Raw genomic sequence first — 17,497 nt, forward strand, 5'->3', positions numbered from 1 at the left:
CCCTGGGCTGATTTTGGGGCCTATTCAGGCCTGAAAAGATCGGCGTGGTGGCCATGTTGGAGGCTGCAATGCATGCTCAAATGGCCTCTGTGAGGCCTGGCGAGGCCTAGGGCCTCACAGGGACCATCTGAGCACATGTGGTGACTATACACACACACACACACACACACACACACACACACACACACACACACAGGCCGCTGGAAACAAAATGGCCACCTAGGGCCTTGCAGAGGCCATTTGAGCACCTGTGATGGCCATTTTGTTTTCGGTGGCCATTTTTCAATTTTTTTAAAATTTTAAGAAATGCCCCCCCCCTTCAAGTGGTGTCTGGGGCACGTGCCCTGCCTTCCCCACCCTAGATATGACCCTAGATGCCAGGGAGGGAACTTGGAACCTTCTACTTTTCCCAGAGCAGCTCCATCCCCTAAGGGGAGAATCTTACAGTGCTCGCACATTAAGTCTCCCATTCATATGCAACCAGGGCAGATCCTGCTTAGCTAAGGGGACAAGTCATGCTTGCTACCACAAGACCAGCTCTCTTCTAAGTAAAGAGTGCCATCAAGTCAATGTCAACTCCTGGCAACCACAGAACCCTGTGGTTTTCTTTTGGTAGAATACAGGAGGGGTTTACCATTGCCTGCTCCTGTGCAGTATGAGATGATGCCTTTCCCCATCTTCCTATATCGCTGCTGCCGGATATAGGACTTTCCCACAGTCTGGGAAACATACCAGCGGGGATTCGAACAGGCAACCTCTGGCTTGCTAGTCAAGTCATTTCCCCACTGTGCCATTAAGTGGCTGGGGGGGGGAGCCCAACCAGCATAAGGGACATACCTCACACTCTCAGCCGGTGAGTGCTTCATTTACTGGCTGGGTGCAGGAGGGGACAAGGGGGTCCCTGGTCGCCTTGGCAACCCCTGACCCAGGCCCTAGCCACTGAGGGACTGTCATCCCCCCCCGGCTCCATTGTCCCCACACCCCTGATCACAATCAATGGAGCATTCTCTCTCCTCTTGTAGCCTTGCAACTCGGCCTCCAAGCAGCAGGGACTTTTTCAATTTGACCCATTTCTTTTTCACATTAGATGTAAGTCTAGATGCAGCTAAGATAGTCACCAAGTCTGATTTAAAGTTCTGCAGATATCAGTAGACTACAGTGATAGTCAGCCAGGAAAACTAGCAACTCGGTGTTCTCAGAGGTTGCGAGGAAGTGAAGTAACCCTTTTGCTGACTTTTCTCTTGAGTTCTCCAGAACAAACAACTGCATTTCAGGATGTTGGAACTGCATTAAGACCGGAGGGGAATTCAGTCCATTGAACCTCAAAAACCCTTGGCATCAAATTCATGTTGTCATCAGCAACCACTTCTTGTTCATGGGTACATAGCCCTGACTTGTGGAAGAATGAACACACTCCAGTCAGCTGTTTAAAAAGTATTACTTGCACAATTGAGTCACTCACTGACTGTCTTCCCCCCTCCCTTTATTGCAATAAGTTTACAGTACCTAGACATAATCAAGGATGATAATGCATGTATTTTTAAAAAGGAGGGGGGGAAATCCTTAGCACAGCTTAACATAATAGGATACAACCAATGTCAGAGAGGAAAAGAAGGGATTTAAGTAACCTACCTTCAAGGATATTTGACTTATGTTTGAAAGCATAAACAGTTCATTGAAGTTTGACCAAATCGCTAAGAATTCTTCTTCTTTACCTTGACAAAAAAAACACAAAAAAACCAGTTCAAATGCAGACAAAGAACACATATCAGTAATCCAAAATTGTAATTCAAGAGTAAATTTGTCCTTCCAGTGTCATATTATAATCCTTTTGGCAACACCCTAAGTACGAAAAATCCACAGTTCTTGATGTAGTGCTAAATTACATATGCTGGGGATATATCTCAACAAAACATGAACATCCATAATGGACAATGTTAAATGCAATATCATATTGACTACCTTTTGAATTTTAAATCAAAATGGTGAGATAACCAGACAAGACTATAACATATGTATAAGAGTACCCTCGTACAAATTACACCTCCACCAACACATAGCAGTCTGCAACCATCCCTTATTAAACATTCTCTGAGGTGTCCAATAGACATGGAAAGAAAGTTTGATGTATTAGCCACATTTTAAGATCTAAAAATGCATGTTTCATTGCTTTCAATGCAACCCACCTATTGATTTAATAGAACAGGGTATTCAAGGTCATTATTCCAAAGATCTTGAATATAATAGATATCAATCTTATCAAAACTATTTCTGATAGAGTGAGGTTACAGGCTTAGGTATATCTAATAAATGTTCCAAATCTACTGATAAAGATGGAATTTCAGAAGCTGCAATTGCATCAGGACCATGACATGACAATAAATGACCATGACAACAAACAATAAATGTCTTAGCTGGATAAACTGCCATCTGGAATTTGAAGGCATATCAGACTCAGCTCTCAAAGTGTCAAAGGATTTAAAAACAACTTTGGAAGATACCCATTGATCTAATGAAATGACGTTGTGAGAGGCCCAGTTAGCCCAATAAAAAGACTTACAGGCAATCTTCTCGGATCCACACACAACATAAGCTTTTTATGCTGAAAATGATCAAAGCCATGTATAGAACCCAGGATTCTCCATATATGCCTTAAGTACTATATACACTTTAACTACTGGTAGTGACCAGATCTATGAACAAAAAATGAACCGAGCACCTGCCAAGATTTCAATGGGGTCAAATAATTCACGAGCTGTTCTCAAGGTGTAGCCGAGATCTGGGACATTCAGCAACTGTCATGCCAGATTGGACCTATGCACAACACACCAAATTTTGAGCAAGCTCATTGCTCTCTGCACACATGCTTTCCAGCTTGGTCCACTAGCCATTCTTATACCCAGTGTTGGCACTTGCTCTATATGTAACTAGAGAGAACATGAAGGGAAAATCTTCTCACATGCTAGTTTTCCTACAGTATTTCAGCATGCAGTTATTTCATGGCAGCACATATCTGTGGTGCCACACCCAGGCTAAAATGTGGTAGAAGCTCATTTTTTCTGATTATGTAGAAAAACCTTAAAATTTAAGGTTGGGCTATTTGAGTGATTCCTATATTTCCTTAATCAGATATCCCTCAGGAGAATTGCTATGGAAATATGCATCATGGGTCATCACCGCCCCAACTGTTGTGGAGCAAAACTGAAGTCCAGCTTGCTTCAGCATTTGGAGGAGGAAGAAGGGTAAAGAACAGATGGAAGAGGAATCGGCACCTTTCCCCACAACATATCCATTGTTAAAGAAGGAGTGATCTCTGGATTGCAATCTGGCAAACTTTCTCACAGACCAGTAATATGAAGTGTACAGTAATGCACACCTCTAATTGCACAAGCATGTCTGGCTCTTTCTTTTCCTCTTTAGCATCTCTCACACAAACTGTTTACAAACTCCTCTGAGATTAAGGCTCCAGCCCAGTGGGGAGTAAGCCCCACTGAAGACAGTGTGAATTACTTTGAAGTAAACATGCTGTACATGATTCTGCTGTAAAAACATAGTTCAACACGAGGAGGCAGACTGAAGAGGAAACAGGTGCAGGAGCTCAGGCAGGCTCGCAGGCAGATTGACTATGCACTTAGTCCTAGATTGTGGCCCTGCCTTTACATCTTTCTACAAAGAGTCCACAAAGTATCATTACTGTAAACTCATGATTTTTTATGTATGAAGGGAGAAGGAGTTGCTGCAAAATGAATCTGTATTTATAGAAAACATTTCTCCTCTGTTTTTCTTTCATTCAATCCATGGCAGCAATGGAACAAATAAAATTGTATAAACCACTCTTTATTCTTCAAGGACAGCCAAAGGTATCAGGAGTGAGCTCCTAATCCTGACACTGCCCAACCAGGTAGCCCAAGGTTTTCCCTCAGGCTATTACCCAGGTAATAGGGCACAAGTGCACCCTTCTACCTGAGAACCCAGTAGTAGGTCTGCTCAAGCTCCCTATAACCCAAGCAGACACAGAGCAAAGTATCCAGCTTGTGGGAAAATCCCCCAATGAACTGTGCTCCTCATACAAAACATTGTGGGATCTGGGAGGCTGCAGCCCAATTTCCCCTGCTCCCTCACCTCTCTTGGAGCCGCTGCACGCTGGTCATGTGGGCACGCAGTGCTGGTTAGAGATGTGCAAACAGGTTCAACATTTGAGAAGTTCAACATCAAACCTGTTTGGTTTGAAGGTTCGGGGTCAAACCGAACCATCCCCTGTTCACTCCAACCCCAGACCGAACACCGCCCGACTGTTTGGGGGATTCGCAAAGGTTGTGTGTGTTTTTTTTAATTAAGTTTTTAAAAAAACCTTATCCCCCTCGGGGGAGTTCCTGGAGGTGGCGGGTGGGGGGGTTTCCACAGAGGTTCCCCCTCCCCACCACCGGCTCTCTTTTTTGGCTTTCTTCCCTCAGTGCAGAGGCCATTTTGGAGGCTGTGCGCCTGCGCAGTTGGCCTCTGCGTGGCCCGGGCCACACAGAGGCCAGTTGCACAGGTGCGCAGCCTCCAAAATGGCTGCCACACCGAGGGGAGAAGGCCAAAAACTGGCCGAAGAGTGGCCAAACCAGCCGGAAGGAGCCATAAAGAGAGCTGGCAGGGAGTAGGGGAACCTCTGTTGACCTCCCTCCACCCCCCGCATTGCCTCCAGGAACTCCCTCAATGGGGATAAGGTAAAAAAGTATTTTAAAAAAAAATGTCCACAAACCCTCCCCGGACCAAACCGAGCCGGGGGTGGGGGGGTGCCGCACCGAACTGGCTAGGTTGGGTTTGAGTCCAGTCCGGACTTGAACCAAACTGGGTCAGTCACTTCCATGCACATCCGTAGCAGCTTACATTGTGTGGGGGAAGGCAAGACAGCTCCTGCCTTGCCTCCAACCCTCCTCCGGCTGGGGAAGCTTAGGTCATGTGAATGAACTTCACCTGAATGGACTTCAGTCATAACCAGACAAGAAATGACCATCACAGCCACAATGGAAGTAGCAAGTGTCTTATACTGGCCGCAAAACAAGCGCCTACCGTGCCTGGCCTGACATTTCCCCAATAGGGAAGTCACACCAGCTTTGCATGCGGCAGCAGTAGCAGCTGAAGAAGTACGGAGATTTGCTGCACTGTCTTGAAATGAAACATTTTAACACCTATGTTGGGGTTTCTGAGGCACATTTCTGAACGATGTTGCTAGGGGTGGCTGGTTTATCCCTCTACATTACATACCTCACCTCCGTGTAATTTCATATAGATATTGGCTGGATCAGAAAGCAGAGTACAGTCCTGCTTCTTCGCCCACATTTTAGCACAACACAAATGGCTGTATTCGTGGAATATTCTTCAAATTAAATTCAAATTAACTTGTCAAGAAATGTATTTCTTTACATTCAGTTGTGTTGTTCACTGAAGTGGCCCCAAAAGGTGTGGGTTCTTCCTTCCCATAAATAATTGTAATATATACAAATGATAAACCAATTAATATATTACTATTATAGACTTATACTAGAACACTGAACTTCAAACTGAAGAAGTAGAAATCCAAATCAATATACTTTTGTAACTGATTTTTTTTTTTGTAACAGAGCATTGAAAAACTTTCCAACCACTTGTGTTTCTAGAACTATGCACCAAATGAGCTTCCTAGATTTCATTCCTTCCTAATCTTACTTCTCGGTTTTGCTATTCTTAATTGGTCTGATTTTTGCCAGCTATAATCACCCACATCTAGGGAAAACAACATAAACCATGTTGACTATTGCAGAGAGTGAAAGATTGTCATCTATGCCTCTCCCCATCATGTGGATTGTTAAACCTTTAAAAAGTCAGCGGCTGTTTACACATCAGACAACCTTGATGTTGACATAGGTTAAAGACTAGCATTCTGTTGAGCAGAAGAATCAAATATAAGTGGGTTCAGAATCCCAACTCATCCACATTCAACTTCTTGCTTCCAGGTCGGCTGGGGACCATGGAGGTGCTTTGTGGATAGCGATACTTTTCCAGCTACACATAGCTCAGGGCCCTCCTGGTAGTGTTCATCTGCTGCAGATTTGTAGGATTGTTTGGGCTGTTCCAGGAGAGTGGCATGAATGGCCTTAATTTATCATATTTATATATCACTCAATATGTGCATCTCTAGGTAGTGTAGATTCTTCAACTGGGTCTGTGCAAATGTGTCTCCCTGTTGCAGGGTCCAGAGTTGTTCCACAAGCAAGCTAGTAGTTACAGCCCCTAAAAAATTTTCTGGTTGTACCAGAGTAGTTGGGTGGTCCTCCCTTTCACATGTGAGGTACTTGGGCTTGCAGGAAAGTGTATCGGCTCTTCAGTTCTGTCAACTATGTATGTATTGTACTTTGAACTGGAATCTAGCGGGGTGGGGGGGTGGAATAAAGACCAACAGATTTGATATTGATTTAGTTTTCAGACTGTCTGAAGATATTCCAATTTCCTGTGATCAGTTTTGACAAGGATAGGGTGTTGGGATCCCTCCAGATGGTTTCTCCAGACCTTAAAGATCTCCTTGATGGCAAGGAGCTATTTCCCCTAAATTATATAATTCAGTTGATTTTGCTCCTTTAAATGACTGCAGCCCCTACAAGAGGGATCCTGGAGCAGGCCTATTTAAGAGCTCCATCTTGAAGGAGCAGAGCAGTTTCTGAAGCAACTTCATTGTAAAGCCTTCCTACTTGCTAATGAGTTCTTGCCTTGACTCTGATTCCTAACTTACTAATTGCTCGACCATCTTTGCTTCCTCCTGTATACCACCCGATTACTGACCCACTGCTTGTCTGACTAGGCTTCTTGCCCACCTATTGGATTGCCTACCGGTACTGACCTTTACACATGTGACCTTGAGCTTGCCTTATCCTACAGACTGCTCTCCAGCTTTGACCCTTGGCCTGATGATTATGATTTCATGAACCTGCACTACCCTGATCGGCTCATCAGTATGAACAAAACATGATCGGTGTGGACCAATGAACATTTCAGGTGCAAAGGCTTCTTCCACAACAGGCCCAGATACCAAAGCATTACAGTCAATGGCCTCAGTGCTGATTGGGATCCCCTTCAGTTGGCACAGAATCCCATGGACAAGTGCAAACTTATGGTCCATTAATGTGCTGGTTGTCCTGGAGTTGACCAGATCATAGGTCTCCAGGGTCTGTCCATTTGGGAGGTGGAGGGTAAGTGGGGCTACCAGGTGTAGGTCAATTCCGATGGTGTGGTGTGCAGGCCCTGCAGCCATCTTCAAGCACAGTAGGCTTAACGTACCTAGGGAGGCAGCTTTCCTATCTGGGAGGTTGAAGGTTTCAGGGGGCATTCTCAGGCATAATGCCTAGGTTTTCCACAAAACTGACAGAGGTTACCTTGTCACCTTTCCTTCTCCCCAGGGATGAGTCAGGGACATGCTCTTCCAAGATGCATGAGTTCTTCATTGGGTTGGTGTATTACAAGCCCCTCAGGGGGCCAAGTGTATGCTGATAGAACCACTGGGGCAGGTTTTCCCCATGGGTGTGTCTGTACAACTGCCTTCAAGCTACCCATCACTGCATAAGCACAGAGTAATTAAGTCAGCAAGGGTTGTAGGTCGCTCTACCTGGACCAGCTCATCTAAGATTCCATCAGCCAGGCCCGTCTGGAACTGGTCCATGTGGCCTGGCTCATTTCAGGTGAGGTCTTCTGCCAGCAGTCAAAATTCAGTTACATAAGAAGCCACTGACTCTTGCCCTTGACACAGCTGCCGTATCTTCTGATTCTGCAAATGCCAGGTTCAGATGTCAGATGAAAGCTTGTAGGTTCCCCAACAGCAGGTCATCTCTCAACATTAAGGTAGCCCATTTGGCTGCCAGACCTTTTTAGCAGACGCAACATGAAGCAAACACTTGTTTGGTCATTAGGAAAATCTTTAGTCCTTAACTCCAAGTATAGCTTACATTGCCCCAGGAAGACAGGGTACATTCCAAGATCAAACGTCTCACGTATACCCACAGGGTACTTCCTCGAGGGTCCAGTGAAGGAGGGAGGTCACAGGACCTGCAGCTGTGGCTTGTTTGAGAGCCCACAGTTCAGCTGCTAACTGGTCCACTTGGGCCTCTAGGGCCTGGTTGACTGGGATTAAGTCCTCCACAGGAGGGCAAGGCTGGCTACAAGCTGTCATGTACCAGTTGTGGAAGGCTTACTGGGCAACAGTCTGGGGCTGAGGCAGGGCAGAGCAGGCAGGCCCTCCACTGGCACCACCATCCTGGTGTTAGATCTGTGGTAGCCGATGAGTAGAGGCCAGGTTTGCTGCACAGAAGCAGGGGATCACAGCTAGGGATGTGCACGAACCGGTTTGGAGGCCCTTTTGGGGGCCTCTGAACTGGTTTGAATGTCTGGCAGTTTGGCTAGTTCAAAGGTGGGGGGGGATATCTTTAAGGATGGGGGAGGGTGCTCTTAACCCTCCTGCCACGTTTTCCCTGCTGGCGCTGTCTTCTAAAATGGTCCAGCAGGGCAGCAGGGCACCTCCTTGCCGCCTCCGTGCCTCCTTGGACTGGAAGTGGCCGGAAGTGCCCTATGCATGTGCGCATGTTGTATGTGCGGGCGTGTCACACATATGTGTACATCACGCACAGGGCGTTTCTGGTCCGAGGAGGCACTGGAGCATCAAGGAGGTATGCCGCCGCCCCGTTTTAAAAAAGCAGGGGAAATGCAACGGGAGGGGTAAGATCACCCTCCCCCATCCTTAAAGATATGCCCCCCACCTTTGAACTAGCAGGCACCGGTCCCTTGCACACCACTAACCACAACAAGGACAAGTCTGTAACAGGCAAGGCAGGAACTGGGAGGTTTCCTGAGCAGAGGAAGAAGTGGTGTCTTATATCTTTGAAAAGGGCCCTGCCTCTTTCCTGGAGTTGCAAACAAAGTTTACTCCCAAGGAGTCCTGCTTTTGATCTCCTCTCAAGGAGACCTACTAGGCTCCAGGTTCCTGGCAGCTAGGCAATCATTTTGTGAGCTTGTTCACAACAGTGAGTTAGGAACCCTGGGCGGGGTCCCAGCAAGTCCTGGGGGTAGCCAGGGGGCTCCTGAATCTAGGATGTGCTGGGGAAATCAGCAGCTGGGGTATGGCTGGGAGGATGCAGTTGAGGGGGGTGGGTAGCTCCTCATTCTCCTCCAGGGGTACTACAAGGGGACTCTGTGAAGCATCAGGTAGGGTAGGGTCTGGCAGATCCTGGGGTGCCCTAGAAGTGGGTCTTCCTCAGGGATGGCATCAAGGCAGGTTCAGGGTCTTCTGGTGGAATGTCTTCCTGCCCTCCCACCTCTGGTCCTCATCCTCTCAGTCGGTCTCCTGGTGTGTGAGTCTGTCTGGATCAGCTGGGATCTTGGGGAAGCGGGTCTCTGACACATAGTAGATCTATTAGCCTTCACAGTAACTTAAAGCGTGGATACAGCCAGATCTTGTGCAGTGTTAGCTGTGCTTAAGTCCCTTGGTTTCAATGTGTAGTGGTTAGAGTGTTGGAGACTAGGACCAAGAAGACCCGAGTTCGAATCCCCATTCAACCATGAAACTCACTGGGTGACTCTGGGCCAGTCATGTATCTCTCAGCCTAACTTACTTTACAGGGCTGTTGTGAGGATAAAGATAAGCATGAACACCACTCTGGGCTCCTCAGAGGAAAAATGGGATATAAATGTAAAAAGAAAAAAGAAAATGTGCACATTGTGCACTGCTGTGTAACAGGCTCAGGCAGTGTAACAGGAATTTCTCACAGTGGCTATGCAACATCCTGTACTGTGTCAATGGACTGACAATGGACTAAAAGCAAGTGGGGCAACTTCTCAATAGTTGTGGGGAGAGTCACAGTGCATTGTTGTTCTAAAGTGCTTTCACTGAGGCAGGCCTAGGATTTCCAACTGTTCTCTCTCCCTATCATCTGTGTTATTTAAATTATTATTCCAACAGAACAAATTAAAGAGAAACAGAAAAAGATTCTTACCTTTGATGTCTAAGAAGTATTTCTTGCTCCCTAGGGTTTAACGAGAGAAACCTAGGTCAATTCTATGCTCTCCTTTGCTGGAGGTTTTCAACCAGAGGCTGACCAGCCATCATCTATCAGGAATTCTGTAGCAGATTCCCGCTCTGAGCAACAGGCAGGGTGGACTGGAAATCCTTGGAGGTCTTCTTGTCCATCCAGTTGGATAATTCTATGACTGACTTGGTCAATTCTACTCAGGTTATGTAAACCATTCCCCAAACACTGGTGCCAAGGTTTGCTATGCCAGCTGGGCCCATTCCTCATCCCACTATTAGGCAGCTGAGCTATCCTCCAGATGCTTCTTCACGGCAGGTGTTAGTTTTCACCCACAAGGGGACAGCTGGATGGTATAATTCCCGAGTCATTACTAGTATCGCAAATGGCAGCTGTGAATTGCACTTTCAGTGCCAACTTGCATGCCAGAAATGGAACAGTGTTAAAGTACTGGGAAGCTTTAATAACTCAACCCTAAGTACATTTGATTAGAAGCAAATGGCTCTGAACTCAATGGGATTTCCTTCCACACTCAGTTGTGCGTAGGATGGGGATATTGAGGCCTTTGTTCCGCCGGGCTTGGTGATCAAGCAAACCAAGTTGCAAGAATAGAGGCCAGCAACTTGTGTAACTTGCAAGGCCATTTTAAAGCTATTCTAGGCTGCATAATATTCCTACAGCGAGAATTGTGGCCCTATCCTTCTGGATGCACAGTGTGGGAATATGGGCTGATGGCAGAAGCTGTCCTAATTAACAAGTCCTGGTGGGGAGGCCAAGAGGGAAGCTCCGGGAACCACATGCAAGCCAATGAATGCACTGTCCACATGATGCCGTGTAGAGATATTATGAAGATGTACTATGTTCTGAATGCATTGCTGAAAAATGTAGGATGGTTATGAGTTTGGACCATCTTGATGATGGTGAATGGGTCTCTCACTATGGTTTTGCCAAGAGCATTGGCTGGTGGGGGTCAGGGATTTGGCAAAAGACCATTAATGGTGCTTGAGAGCTCTAGCCTTTGGAGTGTGACATCTGTCTGCATTTTGCGGGAATGGAAGTGGCACTTTGGAATTTGGAGAGAGAGAAAGCTGGAAGTTTCTAGCTGGAGATGGCCAAGAACTGGGGGCAGCCTTAAGGGGGCTGCAAAAATTTATTTCTGGGGATTGACTGAAGGGATTAGTGACTTTGCTATCTGCTTCTAGGATGTAAAGCAACAGGATGCTCAATCCATGGAATCTGGTAACAGGGCTCAAACAGCTTTCTCTCTGCACCACTGAGGCAACTCCTGGGTGGAAGAAAGAGCTGGCCTAAACCTTGCTGCTCCACAGCATCCTCCTGATAATGGTAGGAAGGTGTACTGCACCTGTCAGTCCACCCAGATCAGGTGATCTAGAGAAGCAGCAGAGGTCCTGCTGGCGTTGCATTACTGCTGCCTCAGGATGCCTCCCCAGTCTGAGCCATATATCACTTCGGGCAGGGGTTCCCAACCTTGGATCTCCAGATGTTTGACTAGAACTCCAATCATCCCCCACCAAAATGGTCTCATTGAAATGAAATGAAACGCCATAATGCTGCAGGCTCAAAGATACAAAACTGAAAATACAAAACCCAGCAGGCTTGAAAAGATGGAGAATGCATGAATGACAGCTTTAATGAAGTGGCCTTTAATGAATTATCTGCAACAAACAGCAGCTTGTTGCAATTAGGATGCACCATTGCAATTAGGAGGCCCAGGAATAGCTACTGTGATCCAGAATTACCCGTTGCTAATTGTCTTTAGGATCCCACTATTTCTGCTAATAGTTATTTCCAGACTAAAATGCACAGAGTTAATGTAGTATTTATTGTATCAGAGATAACATTATGGAATCCATCATAGTGGAGAGTTCTGACTATACATCCTCTTCAGAAAATGAAAAGATGTTTGAGATGCCAAATTCAGCAGAGGACAGAGGAACTCCACATGTTAAGAAATACTGTCTTCTGAGCACCTATAAAAGGCATTAGAGATTATACTTTATGGAATCTGACAACCGCTATAATATTTCTTGCAAATAACTAAAGGTATGGGGGGGGCAGGGAACAGGGAATCAAAGTCATGTGACCAGGGGCATAGCAAGGTTTGAGTGGGCCCAGAGACAAGATTTTAAAATGGGGCCCCCCTCTCACTGAAGTAAAATTTTATATATATGGGTCCACTTTCAGTATCTTGATTCATGTTTAGGAGGACTTTTAAAAAATTATTTGGTTTTATTGTTTGTAGTAGAAGTTTGACTGTTTTCTCTTCTACATTTGTTTTAATCTCATGCTGGTCGCTGTAATAGAACATCATCCTAAATTATTTTTAAAAGCTTTTGTACATTGTGGACAATGCAAGTCATTTAATGGTACTAGAGAAAGACATGCTGTTCTGGTAGCTCCAGGTCTTAACACTCACATCAGTTTCAGAGGATGAATACAACTGAAGGAAGCCCGGGTGGGTGCGTGGCTGGGGGAGTCATTCATGTGACTTGCATCTGGGGGTGCCCCCAAGGCAGTGGGCCCCCAGACAACTGTCTCCCCTTGCCCCATTATAGTTATGCCCTTGCATGTGACACATGGGGTGGGAGTGCAGAACCAAGGGGGTGGGAGTGCAGATCTCTTGGTTCAGTGTCTGAGTTTCCATCCCAGTCAGAGTGAGGGCCCATGGAGGAGAGAATATCCCAATCACTAAGCACTACTTTTGAAGGAGGGAGGATGGATTTGTCTCCTTTTGTTTGTATGGTCACTCAGGGAGCACTAAAAATAAAGTGCTCCCACACTTGGTATATAAGTTGACAAGACATGACATGTCTTGACACCATGACATGACACCATGTCCATTTGTTTGCAGGATGTAATCAAAAGACAAAAGAGCAATGTTGGTCTATCACTTAACAGTTTTTAATAGTTTAACAGTTTTAACATTGTGTTAAATTGTAAATTGTTTTAATGTTTTAATTCTGTTTTAATTTGTACTGTTTTTATTGTAAACCACCCTGAGACATTAGTTTTGGGTGGTATAAAAATATATTAAATAAACAAACATTTCCCAACTTCCCATCAGCATTCTGGTCCTTCCCCCTTTATTAGGGCTCAGACTGAACCATATGAGAAGAACCCTCATCACATAGGGCTGCCAAGCCTCCAGAAATCTTGAAAGCAATCCAGGGGATTTTAATGGCTTAATATTGTGAAAAATAGCCACCTAATGGTGCAGTGGGGAAGTAACTTGCTTAGAGAGCAAGAGGTTGCCTGTTTGAATCCCCACTGGTATGTTTCCCAGACTATGATATATGATATAGGAAACACCTATATCAGGCAGCAGCGATACAGGAAGATGCTGAAAGGCACCATCTCATAGTGCGTGGGAGGAGGCAATGGCAAACCCCTCCTGTATTCTACCAAAGAAAACCACAGGGCTCTGTGGGCGACTCCAACTCAATGGTACAACTTTTAACTTTGTTGTGAAAGATATTGAGGGGGGCCAGGAATTTCCAGCTATAGCTTAAGTCAGAGTAGGAGACCCTTGTTGCCCTCCTTTAGTAGGGCAATAGGTTTGTACTATGTCATCTACCAAGCGTTTCCCAGTTGAGCTGATTCGGATATTGCTCTCGTCCTTCCTTGCTTCCCCTTTTCCCTTCCAAGTCAAGCTTGCGCCTATCTCTCGTGTCGTGCTATTTCGGGCAGCAGCTCATTTCCACTCCCATGTCAGTTTTTATTTACTCCCTTTGGAATTACAAGAATGAGGGCACGCTATATGAACTACTCACACCATTTATATGTTTGGGAACAGACTGTGTCATTGCCGATTAAAATACAATCGAAGCAACAGCTCTAATTTAGTTCCTCCTCTTTGTGAGTAAGATCACTGACAGGAAGAGAGGGGGATCGGTACTAGGCAGAACTCTTTCCTGGTGTTTCCAGGGCATACTAATGGCCAACCGGCAATGCTCTCGTGCTATTCTAGCCTCGGGTTTCCCACATTGCTCTACTGAGTCTTTTCATTCTACCAGAAGTCTCAAGACAGTGAGCCTGGAGATTCTTAATCTTGCTTTATTCTATCTGTTTAGTGCGCCAGGTCAAGGCCCTGAATGTTAGGGAAATTGAGTTTAGTGCATTGCCTGGCTGTTTCTTTAAGGGCATATCCCTTTCACCTTTGGGAAAGACAGATCCAAAGTTCAGTCGAACTGGTCCTCAGTAGTTTCATGCAGTAGTCGAGAGACCAGCTAGTCTGATACAAGTTCCTCATAAATGCCATTAGACCTGTTTATGCCTTTTTCCTAGACCGTAAGAGTTTGCCTAGAAGGGAAAACTCCACGAAGTGCTATTTCTCTCTTCACTGCATTACTTCACTGCATTACTGGGAAAAGCGACATTCAGTAAAATCCTGCCTTCTAGGTGACTCTTAACCATCCGATGAGGACTGGCACTTGTACCAAGTTATTAATTACACAGAATAATCTTTTTGTTCCCGTTTCCAGGGATGATGCTAAGCAGAGGAGCAACAAAATCCACAATGCCATTCTGTGTAATTCACAGCACTATTCCTGGATACCAAGCCCCTCTTGTCTGTTGGGAGATAGGGGTAGGCAAAGGAATCTTGTTCTTTATAGCTGTTATATAAGCCTTCTTTATTCCTTGGCTTTCTTCTCCCAGATCACAGGGACTAGGTTTCTAGGTTAAGCATTAGGAGCAGCACCACATCCTTGAATATGTGACAGTAACTTGCTGTTTGACAGGCAAACTGAATGTACTCTAAACAGCAATCAAGCAATGATCATTATTTATCAGTTAAGTTGATAGACACTCCTATTGTTTTGGGTGGGAAGAAGAAAGTCACTCCTTCCAGTCAATTACTAGGACTGTGGGAGAGTTCAGGGCAGGATTGGCCTTGTTCTAGCAGGCCTATTTCTAGAATTTCCAGAAGTGTCAGGCAGTTGCAAGATCTGGAAACTTGGCCCAGCCATTTCTCCGAGATGATTAAGAGAGGGGATTCTGGGATTACTTGCAAGTGCTTATTCTTATTTAGCCTGGCCAGAACAAGAGCCAAGGAAACGGCCCATTTCCTGATCCTATTACTAGGGTCTATTTTTTGATACCAGCAAACCAATTGCGGTTACACAAGACAGGCTGTTTCCTACTCCTGTTTCATCACATCGTTTGAGAGGAATACTTTTGTTTCACTACAAAAATCAAGTGTAAACCTGATTGATTTGACATTTACATGGAACTCAGAGAATACACTGTTTGTTTTGCAGCCTGTGGCAGCTTTGTAACACCATCAGTGGAGCCAAAGTTCACTTACTTATTGTTCTTGCTGCCAGTGCTGAGCTTGTAAGGAAATGAAAGTGGTGCAAAGCAAACCAGCACGACAGCGACCAGCAGATGCTTGAGTACGTGACAGGAGTGGCCACCCCAGGCTTTGCAGCTGCTGTTGGATTACAATACATTTGTAGGAATGATGGGAGTCGTAGTCCAACAGCAGCTGCTGAATCTCTTGCTGGCCATTCCTGGTATAAAAGAATCAGCTCAGGCTGCATACACACATTCACAGGAAGTATTGCTCAAAGGGAGATTGATTTAGCTAGCTACCACTTCTCTAGGTCTGTAACTGGTAGCCAAAGCATTTGCTGATCAAATTAGGAGACTATGTGCCCCCATTACTTTTCTCATGGATGGGATACATGGCTTTAAAGCAGCCAAAATAGGACAGCACTTCAAGTTTAATAAGAAGTTCAAGAAAAAGTGATTAATTTTGAATGGTAGAGGTTTATACAATTATAAACCGTGTGAAGAGCAAAGAGAGGGATTGTTTTCTCCCTACCCCATAATACTCGAACTCAGCTTCCCTGCACTCCATGATGCTCACTGACAGCATGATCAGGACTGAAACCAGGAAGTATTTCTTCATAATTAATTAATTAATTAATTAAATGCACACAACCACAAGAAATGGTGGCATCCATTTACTTAAATGGCCCTTGGAACTGCCATGTGTAGGGACAATGTATTTCTGAATTCCAGATGATGAGGGCACACAGCAGAAAAGGCTGTCACTTTCATGCCATTTGTGAACTTCCAAAGTATCTGACTGGCTGAAAACAGAACAGAAGAGCTAACACCACCCGCAAAAATGTCTTCATTATATTCTACCATTATGCCTGATTACAGGTCTCGTGGTTTAGAAAGCCACTGGAGCATGAAACTCCAGGTTTTATGACAACGCCTCTGTATTTCTCCCTTGCTTTTGTGTAGGAATTTTAGAGGCGTTTCCAAACGGCAAAATTCAGGAGTTTGAAAGCTTTCACACAAGCTCCAAAACACTGCCTTAGTCTACATGCTCACATAGGCTTCTGTATTCCTTCTTAGTGAGGTCTTACCCTCTGGCCACATGCTGAGCCAAGACTTTGCACAGTCTTTGCAGCACCACCTGCTGGACAGCTCTTGCATTCCTATAACCTTTCCCTTTTCCCATTCACCACAAAAGTAGTAGGTGGGTTGTTCTTGGATTGAAAAAGCTGATTGACAGGTGGTGCTGCAAAAATTGAACAAGGTCCATGCTTGGTGTGTGGCCAGAAAGTAAGACTGCACTAGGAAGGTCACAAGGAGCATGTAAGCCTACATGAACATGCATATTGTGAGTCAGCATTTAGAGCTTGTGCAGAAAGTTTCAGAATCCTGCACTTTATTGTTGTCTGGAAAAGCCCTAAGCTTTAGTAACTATTTCATTCAGATCCCACACTGCCCCATTGTTCTGTGCCCCATCTTGCAACCTATTCTGTATTTACCTTATTTTAGCCTATAGTCAATGGTCAATTACAGTGTGCACAATCTCTTGGGAAATGCCTCCAGATTAAAGATTATAGCATTTTCTCCACTGATATTTTTGGAAGTTACTAAACTTTCTCCAGTATTGTTCCACAGAGACCAAATATCCATTCCTTAGAAGGCTTTGCAGACCAATTCCTTTGGATTGGAAAGTTATTGTGGTGGTCCTTTTTTTCGTGGTTATGTTGTATAACAACATGGATGTCAATCAATATTTACTTTGGCCCAAAGACCATAAATCAAACACGAATGTGGGACAAAGGGAAAACTGAATGGGGGAAAGGTAAAAGAATTTCACCTGATTCATTACGTAAGGATGGAGGGCTTATCTGCTGGATTTTGTGTTTGTACACAGTGGTCAGCTTCAATGCCATAGCTTATATTTAGCAACATGCTTTTGCAACTGGACACAACCTATTTGCCTGCCAACCTGCTGGAACAACTGTGCATGTGTGTGTTGTCAGGATACTTCCCTCTTCACCTCACAGAGCATGACCTGAACTTGCTCAAGTCTTCAAGCCTTGCACACTATGTGTGCATGTCCATGAGCAGTTCCAGATGACCTGTCATGCCATCCCAGCTTGGCTATCAGATTAGTTTGGTTCACAGGAGAGAAA

At 45.1% G+C, this 17,497-nt stretch overlaps 1 long non-coding RNA gene across 3 annotated transcripts in view; it reads left to right on the forward strand.

Moving 5' to 3' along the window:
• LOC128344503 (uncharacterized) overlaps positions 1 to 3,833 on the forward strand; it is a 46,741-nt gene extending 42,908 nt beyond the window's left edge. For all 3 annotated transcript variants that reach the window (XR_008315892.1, XR_008315891.1, XR_008315890.1), the window contains one exon: positions 3,130 to 3,833. This is a non-coding gene — a long non-coding RNA (uncharacterized LOC128344503). The remainder of the gene's footprint in view (positions 1 to 3,129) is intronic.
• Positions 3,834 to 17,497: the final 13,664 nt, after the last annotated feature.

Source organism: Hemicordylus capensis, chromosome 2 (assembly GCF_027244095.1).
Source record: "Hemicordylus capensis ecotype Gifberg chromosome 2, rHemCap1.1.pri, whole genome shotgun sequence".
Classification (NCBI taxonomy): Eukaryota; Metazoa; Chordata; class Lepidosauria; order Squamata; family Cordylidae; genus Hemicordylus; species Hemicordylus capensis.